The sequence below is a fragment of the Myotis daubentonii genome, chromosome 4, assembly GCF_963259705.1.
Source record: "Myotis daubentonii chromosome 4, mMyoDau2.1, whole genome shotgun sequence".
NCBI lineage: Eukaryota > Metazoa > Chordata > Mammalia > Chiroptera > Vespertilionidae > Myotis > Myotis daubentonii.
In genome coordinates, this window is record NC_081843.1 from 24,574,952 (window position 1) to 24,602,473 (window position 27,522).

The 27,522-nt window shown below is 38.2% G+C and overlaps 1 protein-coding gene across 4 annotated transcripts in view; it reads left to right on the forward strand.

Annotated features, from left to right (window-relative positions):
• Positions 1 to 27,522, forward strand: part of MRTFB (myocardin related transcription factor B) — a 198,197-nt gene that overhangs the window by 19,761 nt on the left and 150,914 nt on the right. The window contains exon 2 of one of the 4 annotated variants that reach the window (XM_059693212.1): positions 22,249 to 22,279. The exons of the other annotated variants lie outside the window; for them this stretch is intronic. The gene's annotated coding sequence lies outside the window, so the exon portion shown is untranslated. The remainder of the gene's footprint in view (positions 1 to 22,248; positions 22,280 to 27,522) is intronic. 4 annotated transcript variants of the gene reach the window in all.

The window sequence follows — 27,522 nt, forward strand, 5'->3', positions numbered from 1 at the left end:
TGCATCTTTTTTTAATCCTCACTTTTCCATTGATTTTATTTTTTATTTTTATTTATTTATTTATTTATTGCTTACAGTATTACAAAGGGTATTACATATGTGTCCCTTTTTCCCCCCCACCCTTGACAATCCCCTCACCTCCCCTAACCCCCAGTGTCTTATGTCCATTGGTTATGCTTATATGCATGCATACAAGTCCTTTGGTTCATCTCTTACCCCCCTCCCTCCTGCCCCCCAACCCTCCCCGGCCTTCCTGCTGCAGTTTGACAATCTGTTTGAGGCAGCTCTGCCTCTGTATCTATTATTGTTCAAAAGTTTATAATGGTCTCTATTATCCATGAATGAGTGAGATCATGTGGTATTTTTCCTTTATTGACTGGCTTATTTCACTTAGCATAATGCTCTCCAGTTCCATCCATGCCGTTGCAAATGGTAAGAGTTCCTTCTTTTTTACAGCAGCATAGTATTCCATCGTGTAGATGTACCACAGTTTTCTAATCCATTCATCTACTGATGGGCACTTAGGCTGTTTCCAGATCCTAGCTATGGTGAATTGTGCTGCTATGAACATAGGGGTGCATATATCCTTTCTGATTGGTGTTTCTGGTTTCTTGGGATATATTCCTAGAAGTGGGATCACAGGGTCAAATAGGAGTTCCATTTTCAGTTTTTTGAGGAAACTCCATACTGTCTTCCATAGTGGCTGCACCAGTCTGCATTCCCACCAGCAGTGCACAAGTGTTCCTTTTTCTCCACATCCTCTCCAGCACTTGTCGTTTGTTGATTTGTTGATGATAGCCAATCTGACAGGTGTGAGATGGTACCTCATTGTTGTTTTGATTTGCATCTCTCAGATGATTAGTGACTTTGAGCATGTTTTCATATGTCTCTTGGCTTTCTGAATGTCCTCTTTTGAAAGGTGTCTATTTAGGTCCTTTGCCCATTTTTTGATTGGATTGTTTATCTTCCTTTTGTTAAGTTGTATGAGTTCCCTATAAATTTTGGAGATTAGGCCCTTATCAGCTATGACATTGACAAATATGTTTTCCCACGCAGTGGGTTTTCTCGTTGTTTTGTTGATGGTTTCTTTTGCTGTGCAGAAGCTTTTTATTTTGATGTAGTCCCATTTGTTCATTTTTTCTTTAGTTTCAAGTGCCCTATGAGCTGTATCAGTGAAGAAATTGCTTCGGCATATGTCTGAGATTTTGTTGCCTTTGGATTCTTCTAGAATTTTTATGGTTTCCTGTTGAAAATTTAAGTCCTTTATCCATTTTGAGTTTATTTTTGTGTATGGTGTAAGTTGATGATCTAGTTTCATTTTCTTGCATATATGTGTCCAATTTTCCCAACACCATTTATTGAAGAGACTATCTGGGCTCCATTGTATGTTCTTGCCTCCTTTGTCAAATATTAATTGAGCATATTGGTTCGGGCTGATTTCTGGGCTCTCTATTCTATTCCATTGATCTATATGCCTGTTCTTGTGCCAGTTCCAGGCAGTTTTGAGAACAGTGGCTTTGTAATACAACTTGATATCTGGTATTGAGACCCCACCTACTTTGTTCTTTCTCAGGATTGCTGCTGCTATTCGGGGTCTTTTTTTATTCCAGATGAATTTTTGGAGAGTTCGTTCTAGATCTGTGAATTATGCCCTTGGTATTTTAATGGGAAGTGCGTTGAATTTATAGATTGCGGATATTGTACCATCCTTGCATCCCTGGGATAAATCCTACTTGGTCATGGTGTATGGACATTTTAATGATGTTGATTCTATCAATCCATGAACACGGTATGTTCTTCCATCTGTTTATGTCTTCCTCTATCTCTTTTTTCAACGTCCTGTAGTTTTCTGAGTAGAGGTCTTTTACCTCTTTAGTTAAGTTTATTCCTAGGTAGCTTAATTTTTTTGGTGCGATGGTGAATGGGATTGTTTTTATAATCTCTCTTTCTGAAAGTTCACTATTGGTGTATAGAAATGCCTCAGATTTCTTGGGGTTAATTTTGTATCCTACTACATTGCCAAATTCATGTATTAAGTCTAGTAGCTTTTTGATGGAGTCTCTAGGGTTTTGTGTGTGTAATATCATGTCATCTGCAAATAAGGACAGTTTTACTTCCTCTTTTCCAATTTGGATGCCTTTTATTTCTTCTTCTTGCCGAATTGCAATGGCTAACACTTCCAGTACTATGTTGAACAGGAGTGGTGAGAGGGGGCATCCCTGTCTTGTTCCTGTTCTTAGGGGAAATGGTGTTAGTTTTTGTCCATTGAGTATGATGTTGGCTGTGGGCCTGTCATATATGGCTTTTATTATGTTGAGGTATGATCCTTCTACTCCCGCCTTGCTGAGAGTTTTTATCAAAAATGGGTGTTGGATTTTGTCAAATGCTTTTTCTGCATCAATTGATATGACCATGTGGTTTTTTTCTTTCAATTTGTTTATGTGATGTATCACGTTTATTGATTTGCGGATATTGGACCATCCTTGCATCCCTGGGATAAATCCTACTTGGTCATGGTGTATGATCTTTCTGATGTACTGCTGGATCCGATTTGCTAAGATTTTGTTGAGGATTTTGCCATCTATATTCATGAGGGATATTGGCCTGTAATTCTCTTTCATTGTGTTGTCTTTACCTGGTTTTGGTATTAGGGTGATGCTGGCTTCATAGAATGAGCTTGGAAGTGTTCCTTCCTCTTGAATTTTTTGTAGTAGTCTGTGGAGGATAGGTTTTAGTTCTTCCTTGAATGTTTGGTAAAACTCCCTTGTGAAGCCGTCTGGTCCTGGGCTTTTGTTTGCTGGAAGCTTTTTGATGACTGCTTCAATTTCTTCCATAGTTATTGGCCTATTGTGATTTTTAGATTCTTCCTGATTGAGTTTTGGAATGTTGTATTTTTCTAGGAATTTGTCCATTTCCTCCATATTTTTTATTTTTTAGAGAGAGAGGGAAAGACAGAGAGAAACATTGATGTGAGACAAACACATCAATTGGTTGCCTCCTGCATACACCTAGACCAGGGCCTGAGCTGGGGCGGAGCCTGCAACCAAGGTATGTGCCCTTGACCAGAATTGAACACAAGAGCCTTTAGTCCGCAGCTGACGCTCTATCCACTGAGCCAAACAGGCTATGGCTCTTACTGCATTTTTAATTTGCATTTTCTTAATGACTGAGTTAAGCATCTATATATATAAAAGGCTAATATGCTGAGTGTTCGACTATTTGACCATTTGACTAGTAGCTATGACACGCACTCACCACCAGGGGGCAGATGCACAATGCACAGGCATGGAAACATGGAACAGACTGATGAATCTCAGAGGGAATGGGGGAAGGTGGGAAGAGATTAACCAAAGATCTTATATGTATACTAGAGGCCTGGTGCTCGGATTCCTGCACTGGTGAGATTCCTTGGTCTGGCCTGTGGGGATTGGGCCGAAACCGGCAGTCCGACATCCCCTGAGGGGTCCTGAATTGTGATAGGGCACAGGCCAGGCCGAGGGACCCCACCGGGGCACGAATCTGTGTACTGGGCCTCTAGTTTAGGAATAAAAGATCATGATATTGGTCAACTTATTCTGAAGTGCTTTTTTAAAAAGTGTGTTTGTGGATTTATGTGCATGTGCAGGCCTGCAGGGATCCGTGCACTGGGCCTCTAGTGTGCATATAAGATCTTTGATTTTATCTCTTCCTGCCCTCTCCCCTCCCCTCTTCCTTCTGAGATTTATCAGTCTGTTCCATGTTTCCATGCCTGTGCATTGAGCGTCTGCCCCCTGGTAGTCAGTGCACTTCATAGCGATCAGTTATTCCATCTTTTGGTCAATTTGCATATTACCCTTTTATTATATAGGATAATCGGACTTGTCTTTTAGTTCTCTAAACAGTGTCTTTCAAAAAGTAGTTCTTAATCTTGATGAAACTCAGTTTATCAATTTGTTCTTTTATGAGTTACGCTTTTGGTATAATACTTAAGAAAGCTTTACCTAATCCTAAATCACAGAGATTATCTCCTATTTTTTTTTCAGAATTGTTATGATTTTAGGTTTTACATTTTAGAAATATCATCTATTCTGACTTAATATTTGTGTGTCGTGTAAGGTGTGAATCAAAGTTCATAGTTTTTGGATATGGTATCCAGTTATTCCAGCATTATTTGTTAAAATGACTGACCTCTCTGCACTGAATTGCCTTTGCACCTTTGTAAAAAATCAATTGTCTATATATGCAGGTCTATTTTAGACTTGATTTTGTTCCACTGATCTATTTGTCTATCTCTAAACTAGTATCACATATCTTAATTACTGTAGCTTTATAATGTCTTGAAATTTGGTAATGATAGTCCCAACTTTTTCCCCCCAAGCTGTTTGCCTATTCTAGGTCCTTTGAATATCCATATGAAGTTTAGAATCAGCTTGTCCATTTAAACAAAATAGCCTGCTGGGATTTATATTGCATCTGTATGTCAATTTGGAGAGAATTGACCTCTTAACAATACTGAGTCTTCCAACCCCTGAGCATGTTACTTTTCTCCATTTATGTCTTTAATTTCTCTCAGTAGTATTTTCAATTATAGATCTTCACATCTTTTAGAGATTTATCTCTAAGTAGTTCATATTTTTGGCATTATTATAAATGATATTTTTAAAAATTTCAATACAAAATTATTAGCATGGAAATACAGTTTTGTATATTGATCTAATATCCTTCAGCTTTGATAAACTCATTTATTAGTTATAGTAGCTCTTTTGTAGAGTTCATTGGATTTTCTACATAATCATGTCATTTTTTTTACTGAAGGCAGTTTATTTCTTCCTTTCTAATCTGGATGTTTGTATTGTCCTTGCCTTATTGCACCAACAAGAGTCTATACTATACTGGATAGAAATGATGAGAGTGGACACCCTCATCTTGTTTCTCATCTTGGAGGGAAATTATTTAGTTTTCCACCAATGTTATACTGTAAGTGTGTGTGTGTGTGTGTGTGTGTGTGTGTGTGTGTTCTTTATCAGATTGCCAAAATTCTCTTCTATTCTTAGTTTGCTAAGAGTTTTAATCAGGAATGGATTTTCCTGGTGGATGATCATGTGGTTTTTACTATATTGTAAATTACCTTGATTGTATTTTGAATGGTAAACAAGCCTTCCAATCCTGGGTTGAACCCCACTTGGTCATGATGGATTTATCCCTTTTATATACTTTTGGATTTGATTTGTTAAATTTTGTTTAAAAAGTTTTCATCTGTGTCCATAAGGGACATAATAACCTTTTGTAATGTCGTTATTTAGCTTTAGCATCAGGTTAATGCTTGCCTCAGAGGATAAGTTGGGAGTTATTTCCTCCTGTTCAATTATTTGGAAAATTTGTGTAGAATTGGTACTATTTTTCCTTAAATGTTTGTTAGAATTCACCAATAAGGGCATCTAGATCCAGAGTTTTCTTTGAGGGAAGATTTTAGACTACAAATTCAGTTTTTAATATAGATATGACTATTCAGGTTATCTGTTGTTGTTTTTTAATGTGTTTTGGTATTTCGTATCAAAGACGTTGTCCACTTCATCTAAATTTTGAATTTATTGCCATAAAGTTTTTCACAATAGTTCCTTATTATCCTTTTCATATCTGTAAAATCTGTGGTGATATTGCCTATCTCATTCCTGACACTTGTATTCTATGTCTTCTCTCCTTTTTTCCTGCTCAGTCTAGTTGGAGGGCTATCAATTTTATTTACCTTCTCAAAAAAAAAAAACAAAACCATTTTCTTCTCTATTTCATTGATTTTCTGCTCTGATCTCCATTATTTCCTTTCTTCTGCTTACTGTATTGTGTATAATATTAATTATTTTTTCTTTTGCTAAACTTTTCTAACTTTATACAATATGGTTCTTTTAAGGTTTTGATTTAAACTATTTCTTCTCCAAGACAAATGAGGATATTGAGGCTCAAAGAAGTAAGAGAGACAAACAGTTAAAATGCACAGCCTTATATTCTCTTTCTTATAGTGTAGTAAATGTTGGTAAAGACAAGGAAGAGTACGGTTGAATAAGAAGAGGGCTTAGCCTATAAAGATAAAGGGATCGCCTGACCAGCATGGCTGAGTGATTGAGTGTCGACTTATGAACCAGGAGGTCATGGTTCTATTCCAGTCAGGACACAGGCCCTGGTTGTGGGCTTGATCCCCAGTGAAGGGGGTGCAGGAGGCAGCTGATGATCAATGTTTCTCATCATTGATGTTTCTATTTTTCTCTCCCTCTCCTTTCCTCTCTGAAAGCAATAAAAATATATATTTTTAAAGATGAGTGGGATAAGAGGGCCTCCTTGGAGAAGTTGATGTCTGAGGGATCTTACTTTATTGAAGTCTAGGGTAAATCTATGAGACCAAATCTAAGTATTTTTTTTAAAATATATTATTGATTTTTTACAGAGAGGAAGGGAGAGGGATAGAGAGTTAGAAACATCAATGAGAGAGAAACATTGATTAGCTGCCTCCTGCACACTCCCCATCGGGGTTGTGCCTGCAACCAAGGTACATGCCCTTGACCGGAGTAGAACCTGGACCCTTCATTCCGCAGGCCGACACTCTATCCACTGAGTCAAACCGGTTAGGGCCAAATCTAAGTATTCTTAAAGTTTATTTTTCGCTGGCCTTAGATCTCCATTTTGGTGGTTGTATTCTGTAGAATGAGTTAGAATATTCCAAAAGTAATTCTGCATGCAACTAATGCTACCTTGGGTTTAATTGCGAAATATGCTTTTTATTTCTATTAAGTCTGTTTGCAGTGGTCATGGTAACTATAGCTGTAACAGTAGTGGCAGGTGTGGCTGACAGGATTATGTTGAATAGGAGGAAAATCTGGGGGTGGAATGTGGGGGATTGTTTTAAAAGTTTACAGCAGTATTTCACTGCAAACTTAATCTCACTTAGTAATGAGTATTTAACAAACTGTCCCTTGTTTAACAAGTTATAACTTTTTAAAAGGTATTTTTTTATTATTAAAAAGGCTTAATTCTATAATTATTTTACAAATGGAGTGAAACCAGCATAATGTAATAATATCATCTCAGCATCCATATTCCAAGGTTGAGTTTCTCTCCAATCCAATCAAGGTACTATATTTAGGGATTTTGTAAATACATAACAGCTGTTTGCTGAGATGCACCACTATGGCTGGTGTTCAATTGTAGGGAAGAAACAAAAGGGGGAAAATAGAGTAATTATTTCCAAATGGATAGGATGGCCAAGGGCTATGTAAATTATTTTAGTTTAATAATAATGACAACGTGAACCTGACCCCTTTTTAAAATTGTATGGTTGAAGAGCAAGCTACTCCTTTAACACTTTGCTTCTCAACATTATAAAATTTTCAATTCCTTGATTTTGTAGAAAGGAAAACAACAATGTGAATAAACAGCTAGTTTGTGATAATGCCAGGACCAGAGCCCAGACTCTTGAGTCAGAAAACCTGTATTCTAAATCTGCCTCCTTTACACTCAATGTAACCATGATTAACCTTACCTCTTTCATCTGTAAAATGGAGATGATAATGTTACTTTTCCTCTGGTTGTGATATAAATGAGAAAATGTGTGAGTTATCACTCATTAAATGCTAAATACTATTTTGCGTAGGGAATCATTTCCCCTTCTCAAGGACCCAAGGAAATAATTAAGGGTCATATGTGCCGATAAGAAGCTATTTAATTTAGAGTTTTTGTTTCCTAAAGTGATTCCACCTCATCCATTCCACCTACTTTTAGATTTATAAAAGCCTTTTTTTCTAATTGAACAAATGCAACTGAATTTCATGCTTAATTTTTGCTTTTAAATCTGTTAGCTTTTCAGTTTTGTTTGGCTTCAAACTTTGTAATGATGTGTCCAGCAAACAATATGTGCTAACACAAGTAATGCTTTCTCTCATGTCACAGGTCTTGAGATTTATTTAATAGTCACACACTGTAAGATAGGTACTTGGACTGTGATTTTTCCTCTATTTGGGGGCTTCCTGTTCCTTTAGCTTTCAGGTTAAGGGAGAATAGTGAGGTAGAGAATGTTGAGTGAAAAAAAGTCTTGAATCAGAGAGATCATTTGCATATCAGCTCCCTCTGTCTGAATTGCTCCTGCCCTCCTCACCTCCCTATCCTTTTTCTATTTCATTCTTAAAGATTTAGCTGCATTCCTTGTTTCCTTTGGGGTCCCTTTGCTGATCCTCTTGCCCAGTTGTGTTAAAGTCTCCTTCCCCCAATGCTTCCAAAACACCTTGCTGTCATCTAGTATTCTTTACCACACTGCACTGTGATTGTCTGTTTGCTTATCTGTCTTTCTGATAAATCTTAGCGTCAGGGAATTGGTCTTACCTACCTCCATTTCCCAGCACCCGATTAATTGTGCTCAGGGAAGTTGTGTTGTGTAGGAAGCCTTGAGTTTGATGCATTCTGTTCAGAGAATAAGAATGTACTATTTGCCTAAGAAAGATGTTTCTTTTTTCAGTATTCCAGCCTCTTGTTGTTTCTTTTTTTCACTAAGGAAATGCTTGAGCTACAAGAATGAGCTCAGGGGTGGTTTTTTTTTTAGTGTAGTTGACACCCTTTGTGATATTGCTCAGTGCTTGTTAGAGTCCAGGGCCTTTGTGGAACCTGGGATTCCTGTTTCCACTGCTGCAATCACAGTGGAATCTTGCAGTGATGCAGCTACATTTTTGCATTTAAGCATACAGACCACTTGGCTACACATATAGTCTGCTTTCAATGCCTTCACAGAGCCAATTCAGCAAAGCTGCAGTAATTTAGATGTTCAATTGGAATTTATCAAAATTGAAAGAATAGCAATTTTAAAGAGGCAGCTGGCCCCTGCTTCCCTTTCCTGCACTATAGAATAATAATACAGAGAATTACAGCGCTGTTGTACTCAATCAGGTGAATGGTTAACTTCCATGCAGGTTTGTGTCTGGTTTCTGGATGCTGAGGCATGGAAACCATGATTTATTATTGGCTAAAATTGGAAGAAAAAATAATGAAACCACATGATGATGTGACATGGATTAATATATAATCTGCCTAGTTAATGGTTGACAATGTTTTCTCAAAGGGAGCTCTTGAACCAGAATGGGGGGGGGGGGGGGCTAACACCTTAATTTTGATATTCATTTGTAATGACATACTGTCCTCATGGTATAGAGTAGGGAGTGTGTAGGTGTGATGTCCTGAGCCGAAGCTTAGCCAGAAAGACTGAACATTGTCTATTTATTCAGATGGGGAGGAACCTATGAAGGCCTGATCTGCTTGAATGGCTGGACTGAGCATATTTGCTCATTCTTTCCCTTTTCACCACTTCTTAGAGTTTCTTCTATTCTCCTGATTTATTCCTGAAATTCATGTTCTTCAGATGCTGCTTAGAAGCAGCAGAGATGCTAATGAGTGAACATGATAAGTGAGGCTCAATAAGTAGATGCATGTCCGATATTTTGCTCTCAGCAGGATAACATAGGGAAGTTCTATTAGTTTATTGATCTAGCTGAATCTTAGCTTTTAAACATATCAGTAAGCTTCGTTATATGAAGACATTCCATTTGTCATAAAGGAGCAAAACCAAAAAAGGAGAATTGTTTACTATTGGAAATAATATTATTTATAAATTTCTAGTAGTAAATTTTGTGAAAGACAGGTTTTTTTAAATGTAAGCTTTGAGAGACTCAATAAATTTAAGATGAGATCTTTTCTTTTTTTATTTAATTAACTCAAAGACTTAGGTGCCCCATTCCATTTTCACAGGATAGCTTTCTTAGGATGTGTGATCACCACGTATATGTCATGGGCTCCCATGCTGAAGAGATTATAGTTGAATGTAGTTATCCTTCCCTTGAGCTGAACCATATTTATATTTCTACTTTTGTTTTCATTATGAGAATTTAGGCCTGTCTAGGTTCTTTCTACCAGTGCTTTTTATTGGTCTGATAGTTAGGGGTGGAGGATGTGGATGAAATTGAAATTTAATGTCATGGAAATCAGCTAACTTTTAGAAAGTAAGCAGCCTAATTAAGAATGAAAAATTGAATCCACGTTTTCTTTCCTTTGTATCAAAATTACTGAGTTGGAAGACCTTGGTAAGTTGTCTTAACCCTAACCCCCCTTGCCTGATTTAGGCCATGTGTTAAATTAGAGCCCAAAGAGGTCTCTCCTGTATTCTTATAGAACATGACATATTCCTTAAAGAAGAAATTACAGAAAGTTAAATGCTGTCATTCTGTCTCTTCATACTGAGAACAAAAGCAAGTGATTGTGAAGTATTTCAGTGGGTTGAACTTTAAGTTTTAGCTTACCTTTCTCATTATTATAAGAAGCACTTTGTCTCATTGCTATGGAAACAAATTTAAATTATTGAGTTGAAAGTTATAATGTAGATTTTTATACAGATCTGCTATGAAAGGTAGATGTTGCAAACTAAGAATCTTAATGCTACTCCTACAACTCTTTCAAGAAAAAATATTGACCTTGCACTTGTTGTGTGGTAGGTACTGTGTTAAAGACCTAGGTGCACAAATGAAAAGGTAAGGTTCTTAACTCTAGGAGCTCAGATTCTCATGGACAAATAATAAACAGATGCATGGATTAGAGCAGGACTATTGATAGAATGTCAGTGTGCGCAAGGTGCAATGGGAGGTGTTGCAGAAGGAATGCTTGAGGTAACTTTAAGGATGTGTGAAATTTGCCGGATAGACAGGGAGGTGGGATGAAGATGTTCACACAGAGGAAACTGCATGGGTAGGGGCTAAGAGCTGAAGAGTTATTATTATTTTTTAATATATTTTATTGATTTTTTACAGAGAGGAAGGGAGAGGAATAGAGAGTTAGAAACATCGATGAGAGAGAAACATCGACCAGCCGCTTCCTGCACACCCCCTACTGGGGATGTGCCCACAACCAAGGTACATGCCCTTGACCGGAATCCAACCTGGGACCCTTCAGTCCGCAGGCCGACGCTCTATCCACTGGGCCAAACCAATTAGGGCTGAAGAGTTATTTTAAAGCAGTTTTTAAAAATCACTGTACACCTGCTTAGCCATACTGTTAGGAAATATTTGAGGGATCTTACATTTTTAAATTCATGAATCGGTTAGATATAGGCTCTGGAATCAGCCTGCCATCTGCCCCACTTGACAGTATAATTTGGAGGTATTTAACCTCTCCATACCCCATAAAGATTAAATAAGAGACTGTCTATGAAGGGCATAGGTTAATATACTCTAAATAAATGTGAATTGCTTTTTAATAGCCCCAGTATTACCATTGTTCTTTCTAGCTGGCTAATAATTTTGAGTGCTTTTTTAACAGTAGAGTTATTATATAAAACATTTTCTGTGTTTGCTGGATTACAAATTTTATTGTAGTACCTCACTGAATACTACCTACTATGTGCTCAGCAGTGGGCTAGGACTCAGTGTGGAGAAGCATCTGTAGCTCCTATCGCTAGGCAGCTTCCGACATGGTTGTAAAAGAAAATGGACAAATATGAAACAAAGTATGTGTGCTATATGGCTGTCTGTGTAATTGCTCAGTATATTAATTAAAATAGTATAGTTGCTTGTGTGGCCAAGTTATTGTTTTCAAGTGAGTCTAGGCATGGGATACCAGAGAGAGGACAGAGGATAGAGATAGCAGTTAGGCAAAAATCAAAGGAGCCGAAGGCTTAGGGAAAAAAATAAACAGAAAAACCTTTCTGTGTGATGAACCTGCCTGGTGTAAAGGAAAGCAGTTGCCCCTGTGGGTTGATTCCAGGGCTGCCACCTAGAATCTCTCTCCCATTCACATTTAAATAATTGGAATTCCTTCATTTTGCAGAGCCACTAAGAGAGGTCAACCACATATCTTTTCCCTTTTAGAATGAATAGATTTATTATATCCTTTCCTGATAGTGGTTTTTGATCAGATACAAGGAATGAACATTGGAAATAGGATAGAGGTGGGGTGCAATTGAGGGAGGGCGGTGTGTGAACATACTAGAAGACAGACTTTATTTTGCTCTCTAACAGCTCTTCGACAAAACGTTCAAGAACAAATACTGAATGACTGCTTTGTGCTGATTTCTCTTCTAGAAACTAAGGGTAGGTACAGAGATGAAAGGATGAGCTAGTTTCATAGTGGAGGACCACTTCAATGATCTTAAAATCTTATGGGCAGATTAAAAGATAAACAGGTAAATATAGCGCGTGTGGAGTGGCAGTTACTGGAAAGGAGGGTGCAGAAAGGTCATTGGCAATATCCTGCAAAGTGCACTGGGGAGGGGGGCACAGAAAGGGTTGTTGGGAGCTCTAGAAGACACACTTTCTGGTAATGTCTTCTCCAAGTGTCCTATTTCAAGTAGGGACAGCAAACCCCGAGTTCTCTTCGCAGACATCAGCCACCTCTGCCTTCTGTTCCCACCACTGCTTTCCTCGGGGTAGCCCTTTACTCACAGGATCCAGGTCATCGCAGTGGAATGCAGTGCTTCCAGGGCTAGAGCTTACAGTGGGTTGAGCTGCTGTTCACCTGACTTTGGTCTCCTGGGCCAGGGCCATCCACTTCTCTGAGCCCTGGATTTGCAACAGCTGCTGATTCCCATGCTGGATACTATGCAGGGGTAGGACTAGAGTGGGTTAAAGGAAACTATAGTTCCTGTATCTGTAGTTCCCCACGTCTGTATTGCTCTTTCCTAAACAATCTGAGTGATTGGAATTTTCTGACACACTTGAATCTTGAATATTTGAATACAGTAAAATGTTAACATTCAAGAAAGAGTACTGTAAGAATAGGTTGAATTTCAAGATAAGCTTTAGTTCATTTAACAACCATTGATAGAAAATTTCTAAATGCATAGTAATGGCATACTGAATGAAGTATGCATGGAGAGAACTTAGTGTTGATGTACAGCATGATCCTCTTTCTGGCTGAACGCACGTGAGCTGTGGAAATCCGTATGTGAGAGATGGCCATGGAAGCAGTCTGCTGGGTAACTTGGTGATTTCCTAGAAGTTTGAGAGGACATTTAAGGCCTGTACCTTGAGGAAGTTACTGCTCTCTCCCCTGGAATTTGAGATTCTGCACGCATTTTATTTTTATAAAGAATAGTCCATTTTCTTTGGTTTAGTTAGAGTCTGAGTAACTGCATTTAATAATAAACTTGGTATATTTTTGTTTTTTCAAAATACTTTCATAACAGTAATAGCAGCAACCACACCAACAGAGAAAACCTTTCCCTCATCATCTCTACCAAATACAGTAACTTGATATTTGAGGCTTTTAAAGCCAAAAGTCTTAGTGTTTGTCATTTACTGGAAGAAAACGTGAATGTATGATAATCTGAAAATTGTATAATCCACTGTAAACTTTGTACCACATTTCTATTTTATTTTATTAATCTCTTTTTCTGTTCCTGGCTTGATTTAAATATCAAAATTATTGGAAGAAATTGTTTGCTCTTTAAAGGATTTAAAACTTCACTGTCTAACGGCTTAAATATAATTTCTTCATTGTTTTTAGAAATTCCTGTAAAAATGTAATATTATTTTCATACAGGAAGCTGAAAAAGCAGGCTGTTCTAAAGGAAGCTGGTGTGTAGTTCCTTCCTTTCTAAACTTTAAGCCGAGTGCTTTTCCTCACTCTAAGTTCAAGGGCTTAGTTTACATGCATGATGATAAACTGAACAGCACCTGTCCCTTAGTCATAAAAGAGAATATCTTAAAGCTGCTGAACAGATGTACTCAGTTTAAACTTTTGAGATGCTCAAAGCATGTGGTAAAAAAAAAATTTTCTTTTTTAAAAATGAGTAGTATGAGGAAATTAAGTTAGAAGAAAACATAAGCCAAGCGGTCGAGTTTGGTACCTGATTGTGTACATTTTAATTGCAATTCTGTCATCACTGTGGGCCCTGTTACTTTGAAAATTTGTCCTTGAAAACACGTAATTGTCAATATTTTCCCAAAGAAGGATTTGGCATATTTTATTGTGTTGTTGTTTTTTACCTTTTTAAAAAAAGTTGTTATTGCAATTCTTGGGAAAAGCACGAGGAGAAAACATAAACAATACTTAATACTTCTGTTATAAAATTATTCAGTATTATCCAATGACTTTATTCAGGCAGCTCTTAATAAGTTCAAATAGTTCAGAACAGTTCAGTCTAAATACCTGTTTTAATATGGATGCTTGGTCAAATCCATGGTAGCTTGGTAAAAGGCCTTTTTGATACTGGCAGAGGAAATGAGATACCCAAGTTGTTCATATTTATTTAATGCTTGGTTTCTATAAAATATTGGAAGCAATATTTGTGTTAACTTATGTTAAGGCTCAAAGTTCTCTAGAAAATAACCCAGAAACTCCTACTTTACTAATGAATGTTGTCTAGAAGAAAATGTAGACGCCCCACTAGAAATATAATAGACTACTTTTATTAGCAGAGTTCTGTGAGCTGATAATTTGAAGATTACCAAATACAAATTCCAGCCTTTGCCAGGGAATCATACACATGGCTCAACTTCTGTTACTGAGTCAGAATAGGAGGGGAAGAAGGAAACAATAAGGGTCAATATGCTTTGCTCTTTAATCTCAAAATCATTTTAACAATCCTTAGAGTAGGGTGTGTGTCTTATTTACTCTATTGCCTTAGGACTTACCAGAAATTTCAAAACAGTGTCTGGAGACATAGCACAGTCTGAGCTGGGCTCCCCATGAAAGGACAAGGCGGGCTTATCTTCAGGAAGGCCCTGGGGTAGAGTCTGCCCAGCAACTTTGAAGCCCTGATGACCGAGAGTTAACTCTCCTGAACCAGATATGTGCAGAGACCAAACTCAGGTGGCTGGTTCCATAGTGCAGTTTTTATTGGTGGAAGTGTGGCACCTGAGGGTCTCAGTGAACAAATAGGAAGCTTAAATGGGGTCTGGAAGAGTCCCCAGGGTATAGTGGAGGGAGCTCCAAAGGCAGACAGGAGACAGTGTTCCAGTCTCATCTCTTAGCAACTTGCTTTGTGACTTTGGACAAATCACTTGACTTCTTTGGGCCTCTGCTTCCTCATTTATTAAGTGGGTATGCTGAATCACATGACCTCAGAGGCCCCAGCCCCTTCCAACCTCCAGGCCTATGATTCTAGGAACTTTACCAATGTTGCACTGTGCCTTCCATCTTGTAGCAGTTACACTGCCAAGAACTTGATTGAAATTGATCCACACTATGCTGTTAATCATCAGGTTCTGTCCATTTCCCTGTGGCAAATGTCTTTTGTCTTTTCCTTTTTTCTTCTCACTACCTCCACACTCAGCAGGTTCTCAATATACTTGTCAGGATGCTTGCCTCACCCTCTTGCCTTCTACCCTCCCTGTCCTCAATCCTGATCCAGTTCTTATTCCAAGGTTAAATCCTTCCTCTCCATCCCATCTCATTCCATGCTCTGAGTCCCATCTTCCTTAAATACTACTTTTTCATTGTGAGCATTTTCTTGTTCAGAAACCATCAACCTACACTGTGTGGCTTTTAACATACCGTGTAATCTTATCCCACCCTATCCATCTAACTTTGTATTCTATCACCATCCAATGCACCCTGCTATGCAATAAGACCAGTTTTATTATTGCTTTTATCATAAGCATTCCCTATTCTTTCCTACTCATATAACTTGTTCATTTTGTTTCTTTCATCTGGAATACTATCTTTTTCTCTTCATAACCTATACATTTAACAAATTCAGAATTCAAGAAAGGTAGGATAACTGAATAAAGCTCTACAGATCAGACATGGGAGTGACAGAGAGGGGGGTGGAGTTAGCCATAGAACGAAGGGAAGAACATTTGGGACCCTGGAGAAAACGACAAGTAAATGTTAACCTGCAGGGATTTTGAGTCACAGAGAAAGTTATTTTGGGTTTTTTCTTTTGTGTGTGTTTTTAATTGAATTATTGGAGTGACATTGGTTAATAGAGAAAGGAAGCTTTAAAGACCCTTACTCACATTAAGTGGACTTTGCCCTCCATAAAATAGAAACCAAGTTCATCTATTCAGAGTGACTGGGATGGGGTTGGGGTATTAAGCCCATGAAGAAAGCAGAAAGTTACCACTTGCTAAATACTCTCAGTTTCAATATCACTTCTTTGCTTATTTGTATGTTACATGGAGGTAGAGATTTCTGTCTGGATTATTATATCTGTATTTTTTAATAATGCTTTCCCTCCTGCACCGAGAATTTTGCAAAAGGCAAATATTTAATGAATATCCGTTGAATATGGGATGGATGGATGAAGGTACAGGAGGCATAAAGGGGAAGGAAACAGTGTATTCAGAGGAGGTTGTTTCAGAATTCAGGTTCTAGGTTGGGTCTAGGATGTGAGTGTTATTGTGGGAGCTGGAGAGAATGAGAAGGTTCCTGTTGTTGAGGAAGTTGAATTACTGGGACACTGGATAAGTAGAGGGAATTCCAACTCCTCCAGCATGATGGAAGAGAGAAAAACTACAATTCAGGCCCCTGTAACTGGAATTTAGGAGGGACTGGGTGGCAAATAGATGACTAACAAAAGTTGGGGGAGGGGATGGTTTAACAAAAAATAAATAGCATATTCACAAAGAAACTAAGTTAATAGTTGTGAAGTGTTGACTCCCTTACATCTGGCTTGATTCCTCTCTCCCCCCAGCCAGTTCTCCCAGGTGCATTTAGTTAAAATGTGCAAACACTGTGTGTGTGTGTGTGTGTGTGTGTGTGTGTGTGTATTTCAGAGAGAAAGGGAGAGGGAGAGAGAGAGAGAGAGAGAGAAACATCAGTAATGAGAGAGGACCATTGATCGGCTGTCTCCTGTACGCCCCACAGTGGGGATCGAGCCTGCAACCCAGGCATGTGCCCTGACCGGAAATTGAACCGTCACCTCCTGGTTCATAGGTTGACACTCAACCACTGAGACATGCCAGCCAGGCCCAACACTGGTTTTTAAAAGTCTAATATTCTGGTGTGGGATAATAAGTATTCGCCGATTAAAATAGTTGCTATCAATGGCTAGTTCCTTCGGATTTTTGGAGTAGAATACTAGCATTTGCTTTTTAAGCTGTCATAAGTTCAAAATGGAGGGTATGATTTATACTGATATATTTGTGGTTGGAAACTTTAATGTCGCCAAAATCTTCCCAATTGACATCTGAGTATCTCACTTATGTTTCTGGTCAGTTTATTATTTTAAAACACCCTGCCAGACCATAGTGCTTTACAAAGTTGGCAGCATATTGCTGATGACCTAAATTATTATTCAAACTCATTGTAAGTGTTCTGAGTGTTTCAGTATACAATTACCCAGTTTATCCATTTGCAGTGCATTTTAGTGGTGCTTTATTGCACAGAAGGATTGTCGTCGTCCGTCTCCCCCCCCCCCCCCCCAGCCAAAATAACCACAAAATAAATGTTTAAGTGTTTTAAACTCCACTCCCTAGATTTATTTGATTTTTAGGTGCAAAGCACCTTCTAGAACATCAGAAAGTGTGGTCCATTTTTCATTAGGGTTTCTTCCAGGTAATAACTCCTTTCCAGACTACACTCTAAGCTGCATTCCACCATGCTGGCCCTGAGCTTCCTACCCTGAGCTTTCTTTCAACCATTATTTCCTCCTATTCTCTGGTTTTCCCCTGTTCTGCTTTGCTTAAGTTCAATTTCTTTCTTTCTGGTCCCTTCAGATCAATAGTTTCTAATTATCCTTTAGGTCTCAGTTTCAATATCACTTTCTCAGAGAGATATTTCTAGATTCTTTCCTTCCTATGACATTCAATCTCTCTGCTGTATTTAGTCATCATTGTGCTTTCCCATCATAAGTTTTACACCTTATTGTAATTATACGCTTCATGGCCGTGTGCCCCTGTAATTCAATCCATAACCTTGAGGGCCTATGTCTATCTCATGGCACCTATAATCAAACATTAATACTTGTGCCTTGAAATATTTACACAAAATATGATAAATGTACTATAAATAGTCTCAACTCTGTTCAGGTTCTGGTTTTGGTGCCACATAACTCTAGTTGGGTTGGGCCATTGATGAATTATAAAGAAACGTTTAAGTTTGGGAGTTTGGGGCCTTTGGAATTACTAGGCAGAGGACCATGGTAGGCACACATCTTGGAGGAATGCTGACTGTTGAAGCATCTCTTGAATGTCTCCTTCCATCCTCAGAACCTTCATTAGGTCAAGCCACAGCTGTCACCTGGATTGCAGAGTGTCCTCCTGCTTATTTCATTAGCAGTCCACTCTTCAGAATGAATGTCCTAAAACAAGTTTTGGTCATGTCACTCCTCTATGTTCATCCTCTCAGTGGCTTATATTGCCCAAAAGATAAAGTCCACATTTCTTAACCTATGGTACAAGCGCGTTATGATCTGGGTTGTTTGCCTCTCAATTCTTCAATAGCCACTCCCTACTTTTCCATTGTACAAACATATCTTTCATTCCATAGTCCTACTTGGCTGTTAGCTGTTCCTTCTGTCTGGAATAGACCCTTTATCCTCCCTCCATCCTTACATCCTTTTCTATCTTATCTATTTTTCAGGTTTTGAATTAGATGTCACTTCTAAAGAAGCTTTTTCACCTCAATTCTAAACTAGATGCCCCCCCCCCCCTTTGTATTTGGTCAATAACTTATACTCCTGCTATATTGTGATGTAATTATGCCACTAATTCTCTAGAGAAGGTTTCTCAATTTGGACATTTTTTATATGCTTACCCAATGACCTGATGTTTAATACTGCCCTCTGGCACTTGACCTCTTCCTCTGGTCCTTGACCTCTAATTCTCGCCCTGCTTTTGGAGTCAATTCTAGGCATGATTCTAAATAACTTACATAGGTTTCTCTACCTTAGCATTATTGACATTTGGGGCCAGATAAATCTTTCTTGTGTGGGGGTCGTCATTGTAAGCATCATTGTAGGATGTTTCTCAGCATCCCTGGACTCTACACACTGGGTGCCAGTAGTACACCCTCCCCTACCCCATTGTGACAACCAAAAATGTTTCCAGACATTGTCAAATGTCCCCGGGAGATAGTTACCCTAGTTGAGATCCACTGGTCTAGACGGAAAGTTACTTGAGGCAGAGGCTATGCTGTGTGGGTCTTCATATCCCTAGCTTGACACACATAGGTCCCCTTAAATGTATTGAATTAAATTGTTGAATAATGTGGGGATGAGGGCACTGGACAGGAAGGGGATGGATAGATGGAAAAAATAAGAGAGAGGTAGATTAGCTCTCTCATGAAGTGGGTATGAGGGAATTTATAGTAAGTGCTTTTTGAGGGGCTGAGCTACCACACACACACACGATGGGTTCCGATTCCATTGTGCCTCTAAATGGCTACTTTTGCCTGTGGGGCCATCCCCCACGGACTGCTTTCCTGCCCCAGAGCTGCAGGCACAGAATTTCCTGATTGCTCAGAGACTGCCTTAGAACCAACCAGGAAGCATTTGTTAAGCACTATGTAAGTAATGCGTACAGATATAAATCAGAAGCAATCCCTGCCCTCAAGGTGCTTTGGCCCAGTAACAAAGACTCCAGTGGGTTTTGTCTCTGTCCACAGGTCCCTTCCACCTTCCCTTCCTGGCATATTTCTATTTCTCCTATTCAGTTGAGGTTATATTAGGCCTTTCTACTGTTGTCCTATAATACCTATTCTTTTCCTTCATAGCATTTTCACAATTTTAATTATATAGTTTTTTCTATGTTTATTTAATATATTTGTTCATTGAGACTAAACTCTGAGGAGGAAGGGAAATGCATGTTTTATTTATGTTTCTCTAGCTGCTGGCATAGTAACTGGCACCGCATAGGCATTCAATACATAATTTATATAAAAATAAATGCATGTGGTGTGCCCTCCAAGAACCCATGTTTGAGTGGAGGAAACAGTGCATACTTCCTTACCAAGTTCTCCACCAAACGAACAAGAAAGTACAGTGTTGAATTTGGTAGTAAAATGGGAGTATAAATTGGGCTAGAAGTATCTGGGTTGACTTTATGAAAGAAAAAAATTAGAAAATTTAGAAGATTAGGAAAAAAATAAGTAAAAACTACTTATAGCTAAAGGCTCACTATCAGGAGGCAACCCCTTGGTAAATTTCAGCCTCTGTTGCTTTTTCCTATTCTTTAAAATACAAGTTTCTTCATACTTTGAAATATTTCACGAACACAGAAAAATAGAATAATATAATCTCTATACAGAATAGTTAAATCTTAACATTGGGTATTTTTTGCTTTATATTAAAAACTTAAAATTGTATTTAAAAACATTGCACATATAGTCAGTGCTGCCTGCGTACCCCTCCCAGATGCCATTTTCCTTCTACAGAAGCATCAGTCCCTTGTATGGCTTTCTACTTACATTATATGCATGTATATTTATAAGGTGTGTGTTTAGTTTGAGGATCCCAAACTTTGTACAGTATGGTATTATACTGTGTGTATATTCTGCAACTTGCTTTTTCATTTTAACATTCTGTATAAAATATATCCATGTAGATGTGTGTAGCAGTAATTCCTTCAGTTTTGCTTTATGGTATTCTAGGATTATATTGTGTAGTTTATTCATTCTGTCTGGGGAGTTTTTGGACATTACCATGCTTTGCTATTAACTATGTTGCTATAAACATGTGGCACATTATCTTCTTGTGAATAGTTAATAGCTTCTCCAGAGTTTGGATCTAGAGGTAGAATTGCTTGTACATAGGTATGTGCATCCTTGAGTTCTTATATGTTGCCAGATCATTCTCCAGAGGAATTGTACCAATTTCAGTGCCTAACATCACTGTCTGGGAGTTCCTATTGCTCCATATCCTTGCCAAGCCTTGGTATTGTCAGACTTTCAAATTTTTGCTAATTGAAAAAATATTCTATTTTCTTGATTTCTGGTGTATTTGAGCATCATTTCTAATGTTTATTTGGCTATTTTAGTTTCTTCTTTTGTTATGATTTGTATCTCTTATGTTTTTCTATTAGATTGCTTCCCCCTTCTATATATTTTTATGTCTTTATATATTCTGGTTATTTTATTTATCTTTTGTTGATATTTTAAATTTTAAATATGTTCTCCCAGTAGCTTTTCTTTCCACTTTATGTGCTTTGTTGTGTTCAAGTTTTACTTTTAATTAAGGTTGTTTATTGCCTACATCAACCTGATAGGCAATAGATTGTTTTAGTCTGCGTGTTTATGGTTGGTGCTTTTTGCATCATATTTAATAAATCTTACTACTGTGTACTTTGGGGTTATAAAGAGATTCTACCATATTTCTTTTTTCTAAAAGTTTGCTCTGCTCTTCAGCATAAATCAAATCCGTATGGAATTTATTTCTGTGTGTGGGTATAAGATAGGGAATAATTTTCCATGTGAATAAACTAGTTGCACAAGCCAGCCCATCTGATGCATAGTCCATTTTTCCCCTCACTAATTTGTATGCCATTTAGACTTGCATTCAGTGGGATGGCTCAGTATGTACAGGTTCTGCTACATTGGTCTGTAATATATTCTTGTGTCACTTCTACACTGTCTTACAGGGGCTTTATAGATTTATATACTGTATTATGTATGGCCCTGTAGTAAGGACCTTTAATAGATGGTTATGGTTGGAACTTAGGTTCTGGCGATAGAATCCTGGGTGGCTGCATTAGGAAAATAGATGGACATGATATTGTGAAGGGTTTTAAGCAGAACTTTGAGGATACAGATTAAATGTGTGTGCCTACGGGGCCTAGTGGGTCCCTGGATGCTGGTGGGGATAGCAGTATGGACTGGGCTGTGATCTTTTAACACCAACCAATGGTTTTTTCCTAAGGGGACTAAGAGCCTCAAAATATTAGTATTGGTGCATTCCCTACAAACTTGTATATATGCTTTATGGGATTTTTTCTGGAGACCTTTCTGTTACTTTTCCTTAAAATGTTATTTACCCTCTTGAAACCTCACCAAATGCTTCAATCTTGTATCACCTGAGAAAGCCTTTAGAAACCCATTCATTGCTTTGGTGTTACAGCCTTCATTTAAAAATGGCCATTTTCTTTTTTCAGTTAATGTGACACTTTAAAAAAAAAAATCTTGAGGTTTATTCCCCCCACTTTGCACTGAATTGAGGCATAAAAAAATGAATGCTTTTTTAAATGCTATTATTCTTTTGGTAAAAAAAAAAAAAAGGTTCAATTTAAAATGTTTGTCTAAACTGCAGGGAGTTTCTATCAACTATGCTTGCTCCTACTAAGAATGAGTAACATGACCTTTCTTTGATTTTAGAGATCAAGAGCCATGTCACGATGCTCCAAATGTATGTCATCTTCCTTGTTTTGGTGGCATTTGAACTCTTATTAAGTAGAACTGAATTAGTAATAATCAAATAACTTAGAGAAAATTGGCAATATACAGGTCATTAAGCCCTTTGGTGCTTCTGCAATGTTTGAAAAAGAACTGTTAAAGAGATGCATAATGGGGAGGGAGAGTAAAACAAAAACTATGTTTTTCAAATTGGAAATGTCTTTATTCTCTTTGCAAACTATAAAAGTACAAAAAGTTTACACAATACCAAAGGGTATAAAACAGCACTACCCAGCAGAACTTTCTGCAGTGAAGGAAATGTTCTGTGTTGCCAATACAGTAGCTGTTAACCACATGTGGCTATGGAGCACTTGGAAGGTGAGGAGTGCGATTGCAGAACGGAATTTTAAATGGTATTTAATTTTAATTAATTTAAATGTCAACAGACACATGTGGCTAGTGTCTATTGTATGGGACATTCAGAGTGATAGCCATTTCGGAGTGCACCCTTCCGTGTCTGTCCTTGTGTATCTGTTGGTTTCTATCTGCTGCCTCCTGCCCATTTCTTCTTTCTCTCTGTGTCCTACCTATCTCTCCTATCTGTTTGTTTTCCTCTCACTTTCTCTCTGTTTCTTTAGCTTTTAGCCTGCCTTGCACATACTCTCCCTGCCTACTCTCATCTGCCAGCCTACCTGCTGCTGTCCTTACCTGTCTCATTCTTTCTCTTGCTCTATGTATGTGTTATATACACACATAACCCATTCTGCTTAGTTATATATCACGGACATTTTCCTTTTTCAGTACATATAGATCTATCCAAGTTTTTGTTTTTGTTTTCAATGATAGGATAATTTCAGTGGAATGAATGTACCAGTACTTACTTAACCTGATAGGCAATAGATTGTTTTCATTTTTTTCCTTCGTAAATATATGTGTATTTTTAACTACTACAGTTTTTCCTATTATAATTTTTCCTGTGTGCTTTTTGAATACTTTGTTATTGTGCATGGGGTAGGCTTGTTCAAAACTGTGAAATCTACCTTTTGTTTTGTACTTTGGTACCTGTTGGAATTCACTTAGCAATTCAAATAAAGACACCTCTAGAGTCACTTACCTGTAGCTTCAAGCACCATATTAAGGTTACAAGTCTTTAAACAGTGCAGTGTGCTAGGGAGAAAGAAACTAGAATGCTTTATTGACATGAGTGTCTGCTCATTGCTGTCTATCTCAAGTTGGCCAGTGCAATTGCATCTACCTTTCTTGAGGCCATTTTGGCAAAGGTGTTTGTAAAGGCACCAGCAGGCTGACCGTCAGTCCAACCCCTCCATCTTTGCTTCATGGTCAGAATTCCATTTGGGAACAATACCTGGGGCTCCAGGTCTCTCTGATCTCTCGTAGATTTGGAAGGAAATCTTAATTCCTACCCAAGGTTTAATTGAAAGAGAATGGTCATGTTTGCCAAAGGAGGCAGCTTGGAGGGGAAGCCTCAGAGAAGTTCCTGGTAGCAGTAGGGGTGGGTGAGGGTCAGCGGAATCACTCTCTGGCTAACACCTCAGTTCTGTTGAGTTGGCAATTTTTTTGCCACATCTCCCAGAATTTCCTGAAAATATTCTGTTGCCACTCATCTGACCCTTGGTCTTTCTAAAATAACTTGTTTAATGAAATTCCATGTAATAGTTGCTTTTGTTATTTAGCAAATGGACTTTCATAGCCCTAACCGGTTTGGCTCAGTGGATAGAGCGTCAGCCTGCGGACTCCAAGGTCCCAGGTTTGATTCCGGTCAAGGGCATGTACCTTGGTTGCGGGCCCATCCCCAGTGGGGAGTGTGCAGGAGGCAGCTGATCAATGTTTCTCTCTCATCGATGTTTCTAACTCTCTATCCCTTTCCCTTCCTCTCTGTAAAAAAAAAAAAAAAAAAAAAATCAATAAAAAATATTTTTAAAAAATGGGCTTTCATACACTAAATCTGTTTTCAAAGTTTATAATATGCTGAGGTCATTTCCAGGTGATGTTCCAAGTGATGATTAAAGATTTTTGTGTTTATCTGAAAAATATTTTTCTTAAGGACAATGATGTATTTATAGGAAATAATTAAAATAATGCTGCTTGAAAAACAAAGGGCTTGCGGAACACACATCTGAGCCGCCTTCCCCTTCATTAGTTTAGTCACTTCCAGCACAGAAATTGTAATCCTTCCCTTAAATAATTACTTTCAAGGACTAAATTCAAAATCCTGAATGTCTCTGGCTACTTTAAGAAAAAGCTAAAGAGATAGCAATGTTATAAGGAATAAAAAGTATACAGAGAGCTTTTATTTTACTGATTCTACTAAGAAAAACCACACATACCACTTTGGGAAATTCTTGTACTCTGCTGAGATTAATTTGTGTACTTAGCTTTAAGAAGTGACTATAGGAACAGTATCCTCTCTTTAAAAATGAGTTATTTTCTTTCAGAAAACTTTATACGTATAGCCATGTTATATTGCCAAATATCTGGAAGTCCAAAGCGTATTAAATCCTAAATATTAGACAAAACAAAAAATATTAATATTGATTTCACCCTCTGCTCTTTTCAGAGTTAGCCTGTATTATGCCTGTGTTAGGAAAATTTTTAAACCCTATGATCATTTATTCATCAGAATATTTGTGTGTGTGTGTGTGTCAGAACAGTTGGTAAGAATAAACTTTTTTTTTTATTTGGAAGTTTAAAGTATAATTAGAAAGTCAAGACAAGCTAAAAATGAGGTTTAGCATGAGGTTTTTTGGTTTGTTTTCTTAAAATCAAAATTTAGATTAATAATTGAAATACTTTTTATGTTATTTCACATAATAGAGAGCCAGGAATGTTGTTGACAAAATAATAACACTAATTGCTAACATTTATTGACTACTTTCTATGTGCCCAAAACTCTACTGTGCACCTCACATCTAATATTTTTTCAATGCTCCCTTTAATCCTGTGAAGTAAGTACCTTTGTCACCCCCATTTAAAAAAAAATTCTGCAGCTTTGAAAGTTTAAGTGGTTTGCCCACCAACTAGAACATTTCAGAGCTGGAATTTGAACCCAAGCAGGCTGACAAACAAAGGAGAAAGCTTCCAGCACCACAGGTCTTATGTGACACGGTCTCTCATGAAATATGGGCGAAATGTTATGACAGTTAGGTGAGTACATCAGCCAGGAAACAACCAGAACTGAGAATGAAGCCCATGAGCAACTACTGAGTGAATGCCTTCTTAGTGCCAAGCATGACTCCAAGCACTTGATATCTTTGTCTCATTTCATTTGCACCCCACAAGGGAAGTATTATTTATACCCATTTTACAAAGAGGCTTAGGGAGGTTAAACGACTTGCCCTTAGTTGTGGTTCTTGTAACTTCTGAAGTTGGGATAGTACAGAGTGATGGATTAACATTGATAGGAAAGATTTTTATTAGTTTAGAAGGATTTGTCAAGTTCTGTTCAGTTAAATATTTTAGTAATTGGCTAAGATCTATAATAATAAAAGTGTAATATGCTAATTAGACCGGACGTCCTCCCGGACGACCTTCCAGACGAAGCTGCGGCCTCGGGGACCGAGGCAGAGGCAGCTGTGGTAGCAGTGGGGGCCGAGGCAGTCGCCATGGTGGCGGGGGCCAAGCCCCTTGCACGAATTTCATGCATCGGACCTCTAGTGAATATATAAAGGGCAAATTTCAAATGACAAAAAGCTGAGAGAGAATATATAAATTGGAGAATGGATCAAATATTCAAAAAGATCTTTTTAATTTGTTTTCTTTTTACACATAATTATTACAATCATTTGTTTAGAGGTAATAATAAAACAATATTAAAAATTAATCTCAGCATGTTCTTCCTCCCAGGAGCACATCTGCACCTTTCCCCTCTCGCTCTCCCTCTCCATCCCCCACAGGCCTGCATCTCCTAAACTCTAAGGAACCCCACACGGCTTGCAACCAGGGCAGCAATGGACAGTAGCAGTTCATCCTGGACAAACACCCTGCACCTCTTCTCAACGCCCCCATTTCTCTGACTTCTTAATGAGCCAGAGTTGCCCAGCCTAAGCTCGTTTCTCCACCTATTCCCTCTCCTATTATCCTAGGCCCTTCCTTGTTTCACTGTCCCCAGATTTAATAAACATCCTCTAAATTAAAAAATAAAATTCACCCTCACCTCTGCCAGAAACCACTCCATCACATTATCCCAGTCACACACAGTTCAATTTTGTTTATCTTTTCAAAGAACCAGCTCTTGGTTTCATTGATCTTTTCTGTTCATTTTTTAGGCTCTATTTTGTTTATTTTTACTCTGACCTTTACCATTTCTTTCCTTCTTCTCACTGTATGCTTTGTTTGTTCTTGTTCTAGTTCCAGTTCCTTTAGGTATAAGGTTAGATTGTTTATTTGAGATTTCTTTCTTGTTTCTTGAGGTAGACATGTTTGCTATCCATTCCCTCTTAGAACTACTTTGGCTGTGTCTCATAAATTTATATCTTAATTTTCATTTATCTCAAAGTATCTTTTGATTTCTTCCTTGATCTCATTGTTTAGTAGCCTGTTATTTAGCTCCCCCCCTTTTTCAGTTTTCTTCTTGTCATATATCCACTTCATTATGTTGAGGTATGTTTTGTCTAGTTCCACTTTGCTGAGTTACTTCCTACCATTATGATCCGACAAGATGCTAAATGTGATTTCAGTCTTCTTAAATTTATATAGGTTTGTTTTGTGGCCTAACATGTGATATGTCCTGGAAAATGTTCAATGTGCACTTGAAAGGAATGTATATTCTGCTGCTTTTGGGTGAAATGTTCTAAAATATCAGTTACCAAATATCTAATACTAGAGGCCTGGTGCATGAAATTTCTGCACTCGGGGGGGGGGGGCGGCTCAGCCCAGCCTGAACCCTCTCACAGTCCAGGAGCCTTTGGGGGATGTCAGACTGATGGCTTAGGCCCGCTCCCTGCCTAAGCAGGGACATCCTTAGCGCTGCTGTGGAGGCGGGAGAGGCTCCCACCACTGCCGCTGTGCTCGCCAGCCATGAGCCCAGCTTCTGGCTGAGAGGCGGAGGCTCCCCCTGTGCCCTTGACAGGAATTGAACCCAGGACTCTTCAGTCCAAGGGCCAGTGCTCTATCCACTGAGCTAAATCAGCCAGGGCAGTTGACTTTATTAAGTATTTGCCTTTGTCAATGAAAATTTATTTTTTTCTTATTTGCATTTCTAATCTTTTGTTTTTTAAAGATGTCTCTTTAATATCT